Source organism: Mobula hypostoma, chromosome 30 (genome assembly GCF_963921235.1).
Source record: "Mobula hypostoma chromosome 30, sMobHyp1.1, whole genome shotgun sequence".
Classification (NCBI taxonomy): domain Eukaryota; kingdom Metazoa; phylum Chordata; class Chondrichthyes; order Myliobatiformes; family Myliobatidae; genus Mobula; species Mobula hypostoma.
The window spans coordinates 14,782,384-14,790,350 of record NC_086126.1 but is presented as its reverse complement, the minus strand read 5'-3'; the positions used below and the strand labels follow the sequence as shown (position 1 = coordinate 14,790,350).

General features: G+C 53.2%; 1 protein-coding gene across 1 annotated transcript in view; it reads left to right on the top strand.

Moving 5' to 3' along the window:
* The first annotated feature begins 312 nt into the window (after positions 1-312).
* Positions 313-7,967, top strand: part of ahnak (AHNAK nucleoprotein) — a 78,235-nt gene continuing 70,580 nt past the window's right edge. Inside the window, exon 1 of the mRNA XM_063036379.1 lies at positions 313-450. The gene's annotated coding sequence lies outside the window, so the exon portion shown is untranslated. The remainder of the gene's footprint in view (positions 451-7,967) is intronic.

Here is a 7,967-nt window from a genome sequence, read left to right as displayed (position 1 = left end):
GGCCCCTGTAGCGGGCATGTGGCCTGGATGATTGGGGTAATTGATGGTGGATGCTGCTTTCTCGTAGATGGGGGGAGGGCCTTCGCCCGTGGTGGGGCTGGGCCGTATCTCGGAGACAGGTAGTACTGCGGCGCCCTGCGTGAGCAGCGACTCCGCTCGGGGGTGTTCTCGGCCCCGGCGTCGGGCGAGTTAAACTTGCCACGGCGCATGACCGCTCTGACACATGCTAATGTAATTTTCTACTTTTTCGCCTCTCGAGTCTCCACCCCTGCGGGACACACCCGGCTGTGTACAAGAGACCCAGCCCCGTAACAGACGAGCCTTATTATCGAGATCAGGAGGCTGGAGCTACGCTTGTGTTCTGTATTCAGCAACGGGCTAGGTCGCATTGGGGTGCCCCGGCACGATGCGACGGCGGCGGCTTTAGCCTGCAAATTGCTGCCCACCCAGGTAAACACAAAAACCTCCGAGTTACTTAAAAAAAAAATTAATGCATACTTTGTGTAAAGTTTTAGCTTGGAGAAAACTTCGTTAAGTGGAGGCAAGGATTGACTGCCGAGGTGTTTTTATCGTGTGTGCGTTGAGGGGGGAAAATGTTTTCCGGTGTTGGCTGCCGCGTTTGCTAAAGGAAAGTTTTTGCTCGTGGGGGGTAGGTCCCCTAATCTTGGTTAGGTTTGATCGCCTTAACGCGTGGACAAACAGTGACCCAGAACACGGGGACTGTCAAGGCGGGGCGGGGGGGGGGGGTATCTCAGCCCGAAGAAATAAAAACGCAAATACGTCAGAAAGTTATTTAAAGTTGCAGAACTTTTTTCTTTGGAAAGAAAACCAGAGTGGAAAAATCAGACGTTGGGATTTGTTCAAAAAAAGTGTTTCAGAGGATGTTGGCAAGTGTTAAAGGTGTTGATCTTTTGGAGGTTTTCTGAATCGTGCTTGAAATTGGGTGTGGGAGAAAGCAGACGGGGGGAAAATAGCCTTTCCTTTTCCCTCGTCCAACCTCTGGGCGGCGAGCCAGGGTGTAAACCTTGGAATTCGTGGTTGCGGTTCCAGACACTAGGCAACTTAAAGCAAGACTCGGGTGGGTGGGGGGAAGAAAAGGAGTGGAGAAGGGAGAGGGGGGAATGGGGGGCGGGCGGAGAGAGAACCTATACGTGAAGGAACGAGACACAGACAAAAATCACGCAGCGACTCTTAACTCAGCATGGGCGAGGGACGGGCGTGAAAAGTATTCCGAGTGGGTGTGGCGGGGTTTTCATTTCGAAGATTTAAACCTGCAGAATTATATGTGGAGCCGTGAGACACCAAGGGTGGTGGGGAGTTATTGTGGAGATTGTGTTTTTTATATTGTGATCGCACTGTGAGGGTCTTTTGCGAAAAGTTCCGCCTTCCAAAAAGTTTGAGTTGACTGTGCCGTCTCGGGCAGGGTTTGGGTTAATACATAGAAATTTATTTTTTTTTAAGAGGCATCTGCGCCTTGTTTCAGTCCAGCCACCTTTTTTTTTAAGTGTCAGGCACCAGAACACTTCCCACGCGTTACGTGTCCGGCGAAGGAGAGAGATGTGCGAGGGGAGAGGAAATGCACAAGGGCGTGTCACCGTGTCCCAGCTGGGGCTTCAGTGAAGTGACTGCATGCAGGTTCGGCGTGAACGAGCAGAGATTATGCAACAGGGCTGCTCGTGACCCCACCCGAGTCCAGATTTGGCATTTTTCACTGCAAAAGAGAGAGGGGGAGAGACGCGTCCTTTTCTTAAAAAGAATCACAGCCTACAGCGAAACGTTGCGCGGTTGGAAATTGCAAAATAGTTTGGAAATCTGTCCCCTTGTTTTTTTGTATGCGCGTACGAGCGCGGTGCGCCCGATCTCTACCCGATGTCAGATTAGCAGCCCCACCCCTCCGCACACCCTCTGGAGGACGGGTTTCCCGGCGAAGCGGAGGGACTGGGAGGAGGAAGCCCGGGAGAGAGTGAGGCGGGCGGGCGAGCGGGGCTGCTGGTTAGGGCGCGGCCGTGCGCGCACGAACCCGGCGAAGGGGAAGAGACTGGCGGAGAGTTCGCCCCCGTCCCGTCCCGTCCCGGGCTTTGGGCGGGTGGAATTTCTGTGCGAGCTCGGGCTGTTTTTTGTGCGGCCGGTTTCTGCCCTCGCCAGCCCCCTCCTGTGCTGTGAGCGACGCTGCTTGCTTAGAGATGTTCCCGGGAGGGCTTTGCCTGTGGGGAGCGCACTCCCCCCGACCCCCCAGAGATTAACGTGGTACCGAGCGCGGCAGAACGAAGAAGGCTGGTGGATATAGCCCAGCCCGTCGCAGGCAGAGCCCTCCCCAACATTGAGCTCACCTACAAGACGGGCACCTATCATCAAAGACCCCCAAAGACCATGTATCCTTGTCGCTACCATCATCGGATGGGAGGTACGCGACCATCAGGTCTCACCCCACCAGGTTCGGGGACAGTTATCACCCCTCAACCATCAGGTCCCACACCACCAGGTTCAGGAACAGTTATCACCCTCAACCATCAGGTCCCACACCACCAGGTTCAGGAACAGTTATCACCCCTCAACCATCAGGTCCCACACCACCAGGTTCAGGAACAGTTATTACCCCTCAACCATCAGGTCCCACACCACCAGGTTCAGGAACAGTTATCACCCCTCAACCAGCAGGTCCCACACCACCAGGTTCAGGAACAGTTATTACCCCTCAACCATCAGGTCCCACACCACCAGGTTCAGGAACAGTTATCACCCCTCAACCATCAGGTCCCACACCACCAGGTTCAGGAACAGTTATTAACCCTACAACCATCAGGCTCCTGAACCAGCGAGGATAACTTCACTCAGCTCAACAATGAACCGATTCCACAATCTACAGACTCACTTTCAAGTCCTCTACAACTTCTGTTCTCGTATTTTTGTTAGAATGTGTTACATTAAAGCTCTTTTATCCTACTCTAAGATCAACTTAACCCTTCCCTCTGGACTTGGGAGAGTCCAAGACCAGAGGGCACAGCCTCAGAATGGAGGGGCGCCCTTTTGGAACGGAGATGAGGAGGAATCTGTTTAGGGAGAGTGGTGACTCTCTGGAATTCTTTGCCACAGGCAATGGGGAGACCAGGTCTTTATATTTAAGGCAGAGGTTGATAGATTCTTGATTGGTCAGGGCATGAAGCGATATGGGGAGAGGGCAAGAGATTGGGGGCTGGGAGGGAAAATGGATCGGCCACGATGAAATGGTGAAGCAGACTCGATGGACAGAATGGCCTGATTCTGCTCCTTTATCTTGTGGTCTTCTGGTCTTGCATTGCCCTCCATTTTTCTATCATTGTTAAGCCTATCTAAGAGTTTCTTCAGTGTCCTTAACATATCTGTCTCCACTGCCAGAGTATTCTAATTGCCAACCTGCTTCTGACATCCATCCACCCCCAAACTTTCCTCCAATCACCCCTGGAATTAGCCATTACCACCCTGGGGGAAGGGGGGGTGGAATCTGCTGATTATCTATTCTGTCCAAATGCCCCCTAATGTATCTGCCTCTACCACCACCCGTGGTAGTGCCTTCCGCACGCAGTTTTGTTTCCTCATAAATCCTACTGTAGTTCCTCATTTTCCGGTAAATGCCCGCAAGAGAATGATTCTCAATGGAGGATACACCCAGTGGCCACTGTATGAGGTAGGCGCCTTCACCTGCTCGTTAAAAATGCAAATATCTAATCGGCCAATCACGTGGCAGCAACTCGGTGCGTGAAAGCACGCCGGCACGGTCAGGAGGCTCAGAACGGGCGAAGAAACGCGCGACCGAAGCGGCTTCGGCCGCCGGTGCCGGGTGGAACTGCTGATCTCCCGGCGGCCTCTGGCGTTGGCAGAGGACGGCGCAGAGAAACAAAGCCAAAATAAACCATCCGGCTCTGTGGGCGAAAATCGCCTTGTTAACGAGGGGGAGGTCAGAGGAGAGCGGGCAGGCGGCTTCGAGTTGACAGTAACTCAAGTAACCATCTGTTACGACGGTGGTGTGCAGAAGAGCATCGCTCAATGTAGAAACACATGTAGAACTTGGAAGTGGAAGGACTACAGCAGCAAAATACAGTGAACGTACACTCAATGGCCACTTTATTAGGGGTGGAGGTGGGCACGAAAGTGGCCACCCAGTGTATAATCCCTCAAGGAGCCCTCTTCTGCAGAGGAAGTTGAGGAAGAGCAGGGATGCCCGGAAGGAGCTTGCGAATGAGCAGATTTTGGCTGGTGAGGCTGCGTGAGCCATGCGTGTGACACGGCGGATTCGGTCTCTGCGCTGCCGGCGACTCCGCAGACCCGGCGCCGGATCCCAACGTTGGCCGGAAATCGGTCCCACGCTCCAGTGTTAAGGGATTCCCGTCACCTCCCTGTGGTGGCCCCTCCTCCAATCAGATCCCTCCTCCTCCGGCGCCTTACCGCCAATCACCTCCCAGCTTCTGGCTTCGTCCCACCTACCTGGTCTCACCTATCACCTGCCAGCATGTACACCTCCCTCTCCGCCCCCACCTCCTTATTCTGGCTTCCGTTCCCCCACCCCCACCCGCAAACCGGCCTTCCCAATCCTGATGGAGGGACTCAGCCAAAGTCTTTCCGTCCGTAGGTGCTGCCTGACCTGCTGAGCTCCTCCAGCATTTTGAGTGCGTGTTGCGCTGGGTTTCCAGCGGAATCTCTGGATAGCCGCTGGTCCGCCTGTACGCAGTTAAGGGAAAATGTCGGATTGGAATATGGTGCTGAGCGGAAACGATTAACTTTTTAAAAAAATCTTTCATCCTGGCTTTATAAAACCACTAAGGGCAGGAACCCTTTCTGGACGTCCCCCACAGCGCCTGGGCAAAGAAGCACACCCCCACAGGCCAGCCCAGGTAACAATCGGGTTCTGCTCTTCTCCATGTTCCTGAGGGTGATGTTCAGGAAATAAGTGAAGATCGCTCAGTGTTGGAGAATAGAGGGAGCAGAGTCAACGGACGAAGAAATCTGTATGAAGAACGTGTGGAGAGAGAGAATTGAGGGAGGGAGGGGAGAGAGAGAAGGGAGAGCAGAGAGAAGCGGGGGGGAGAGAGAAGGAGAGAAGCAGGGGAAGATAGAGAAAGGTGAAGAGAGGGAGGGAGAGGAGAGAGAGAGAGAAAGGTGAAGAGAGGGAGGGAGAGGAGAGAGAGAAGCAGGGGAGAGAGAAAGGTGAAGAGAGGGAGGGAGAGGAGAGAGAGAAGCGGGGCGAGAAAGAGGTGGGGAGAGGAAGACGGGAGGGAAGAGAGAAGCGGGGCAGAGAGGGGAGGCAGGGGGAGAAGGGGAAAGAGAGAAGCAGAGAGAGGTGGGGAGGGAGGGGAGAGAGTGAGAGGGAGGAGAGACTTGCAGACTGAGAGAGAGAGGGAAGTGGGGAGGGAGGAGAGAGAGGCAGAGAGTTTGAGAAACAAGTGGGGAGGGAGGAGAGAGAAGTGTTGGAAAGAGAGAGAGAAGGAGTAAGGGAGGGAGAGAGAGGGAAATAGATGAAACCAGATCTGCTACATGTCAGACTTTCGGAGTTAACAATATTGAGGGATTTCTTTCCTGTGGGGCGTGTCCAAGGTTGAAAGCCCTTAACCCTTTTTTAGCCTGTAGTGTAAGAATAGCATTTGTACGCCAGTGTTACGAAAGACAAGTGTGGCACTCGAAAGTTGCACTGGGGAGAATAATAAGACGTAATTGTCTGTTGACATGACATTTTGATTGTAAACACTTCAAGAGCTTTGGCATGGCGAATCGCACTCCGAGGGTTCTAATTAGAGTTGATGGATTTCTTAGATTAAGCACACAACGACTATCTTGCAGTAGCAGCCTTGGTTTGCTGTGTCCACGTTTCCGAGCTTTTGCTATTGGCAGCCCACAAGAGCGATCGGTTCCAGGAAATTCTGAGAAAAGTTACTGAGCTAAAAAATTCTGGCTTGCTGCGCGCTGGCATTCCAGCAATCCCCCCCCCCCAATCCGCCCCCCACAAACGGTCCAAAAATTAACCGTGAGATGGAAAAGAAATTCTCTGTGAGAGCTGGCAGTTAGAAACAGGCAGACATGGAGCACGCTGGCTGAAGGGGATGGGGCCATTCGTTGTCGGAGCAGGGTCAGGCTGTTCGGCCCGTCGAATCTGCTCCTACCCTCTCAACCCCATTCTCCTGCCTTCTCTCTGTCACCTTTGGCGCCCCCGACTAATCAAGAAACCTGTCAACCCCCCGCTTTAAATCTAAACTGTCTTGGCCTCTGCAGCCACCTGGGGCGTCGGATTCCCACTTCTTCACCACACCCTGGCTAAAGAGTGTCTCCGTCTCCTTGTCTCCGTCCCTCTATTCTGAGGCTGAGCCCTCTGGTCCTGGACTCCCCCCACCATGGGGAACATCCTCTCCACGCCCACTCTGTCTCGGCCTTACAATACTCGATGGGTTGCAATGAGGATCCCCTCCCCGTTCTTCTAAACGCCAGCGAGTACAGGCCCAGAGCCAGCAAACGCTCGACGCCAAGGGTGGTGGCTGGGTAGGATGAGCTGCCGGAGGGGTACAGAACCTCAATCAGTACAGCAGTGGGCCACAATGTTGTCCCGACCAACCAACATGTGGTTTGCATTGAGAGAGGAACTTTTGTTATCAGAGTACATACATGTCACCACATTCAACCCTGAGATTCATTTCCCTGCGGGCATACTCGGCAAATCTATAGAATAGTAACTGTAAACAGGATCAATGAAAGATCAACCAGAGTGCAGAAGACAACAAACTGTGCAAACGCAAATATAAATAAATGGCAATAAATAACGAGAACATGAGATAAGGAGTCTTTAAAGTGAGATCATTGGTTGTGGGAACATCTCAGTGGATTGGGCGAGTGAGTGTAGTTATCCCCTTTTGTTCAGGAGCCTGATGGTTGAGGGGTAGTAACTGTTCCTGAACCTGGTGGTGAGAGTCCTGAGACTCCTGTACCTTCTACCTGATGGCAGCAGCGAGAAGAGGGAGAGCCCTGGGTGGTGGGGGTCTCTGATGATGGACGCTGCTTTCCTACGACAGCGTTTCATGTCGATGTGCTGAATGGTTGGGAGGGCTTTACCCGTGATGGACTGGGCCAAATCCGCTACCTTTTGTGGGATTTTCCGTTCAAAGACACTGCTGTTCCCACACCAGGCCGGTCAATACCCCCTCCACCTGAAGCGGGTGGGACACTGAAGTACAAGGTCCTGCCCTCCCCACTGGTTCAATCCTGACCCCCGGCGCTGTTTGTGGGTGGGGAGCCTGATTTCCCTGTGACCGCACGTGCTTCCTCCGATGTCCCTTTTCTCTCTCGCGTTCGATCAGGTGATTGCTGTAAGTTGTGAATTTGTGAGGTATTTCCCGGAAATGTGGGGTTAATAAGATATCTTATGTATTTACTGATTGAGATCGCGATCCCCCAGTTTACCCCTTACAATGACCAATTAACCTACATCTTTGAACTGTGGGAGGAAACCGGAGCACCCGGGGAAAACCCAAAGTATCGCTGGGGGGAGAACGTACACGCTCCTTACAGGCAGCAGTGGGAATTGAACCTAGGTCGCCCGTACTATAAACCGTCGTGCTAACCGCTACACTATCAGGTAGGATTATTGTAAAAATCGGTCCTGGGTGGCTGGCCTGGCTTCGGTAGGCCGGAGGGCCTACTTCCGTCTCTGTCTCTCTCTCTCGTACTACGGCAAGCGAAGGGAAGAAATACTGACTGACAAACAGCCCCAGGGTAGGGTGCCTCTGCGAGCAGGAGGCACGATGGGGAGTCACTCAGTGAGCCCGAAACTCATGGGCACTGGCCTCCTTCAACATCAGCTCCAAAAGGCGATGCCTCAGAAAGGCAGCGTCCATCATTAAGGACCACCATCACCCAGGACATGCCCTCTTCTCATTGCTACCATCAGGGAGGAGGTACAGGAGCCTGAAGGCACACACTCAACGATTCAGGAACAGCTTCTTCCCCTC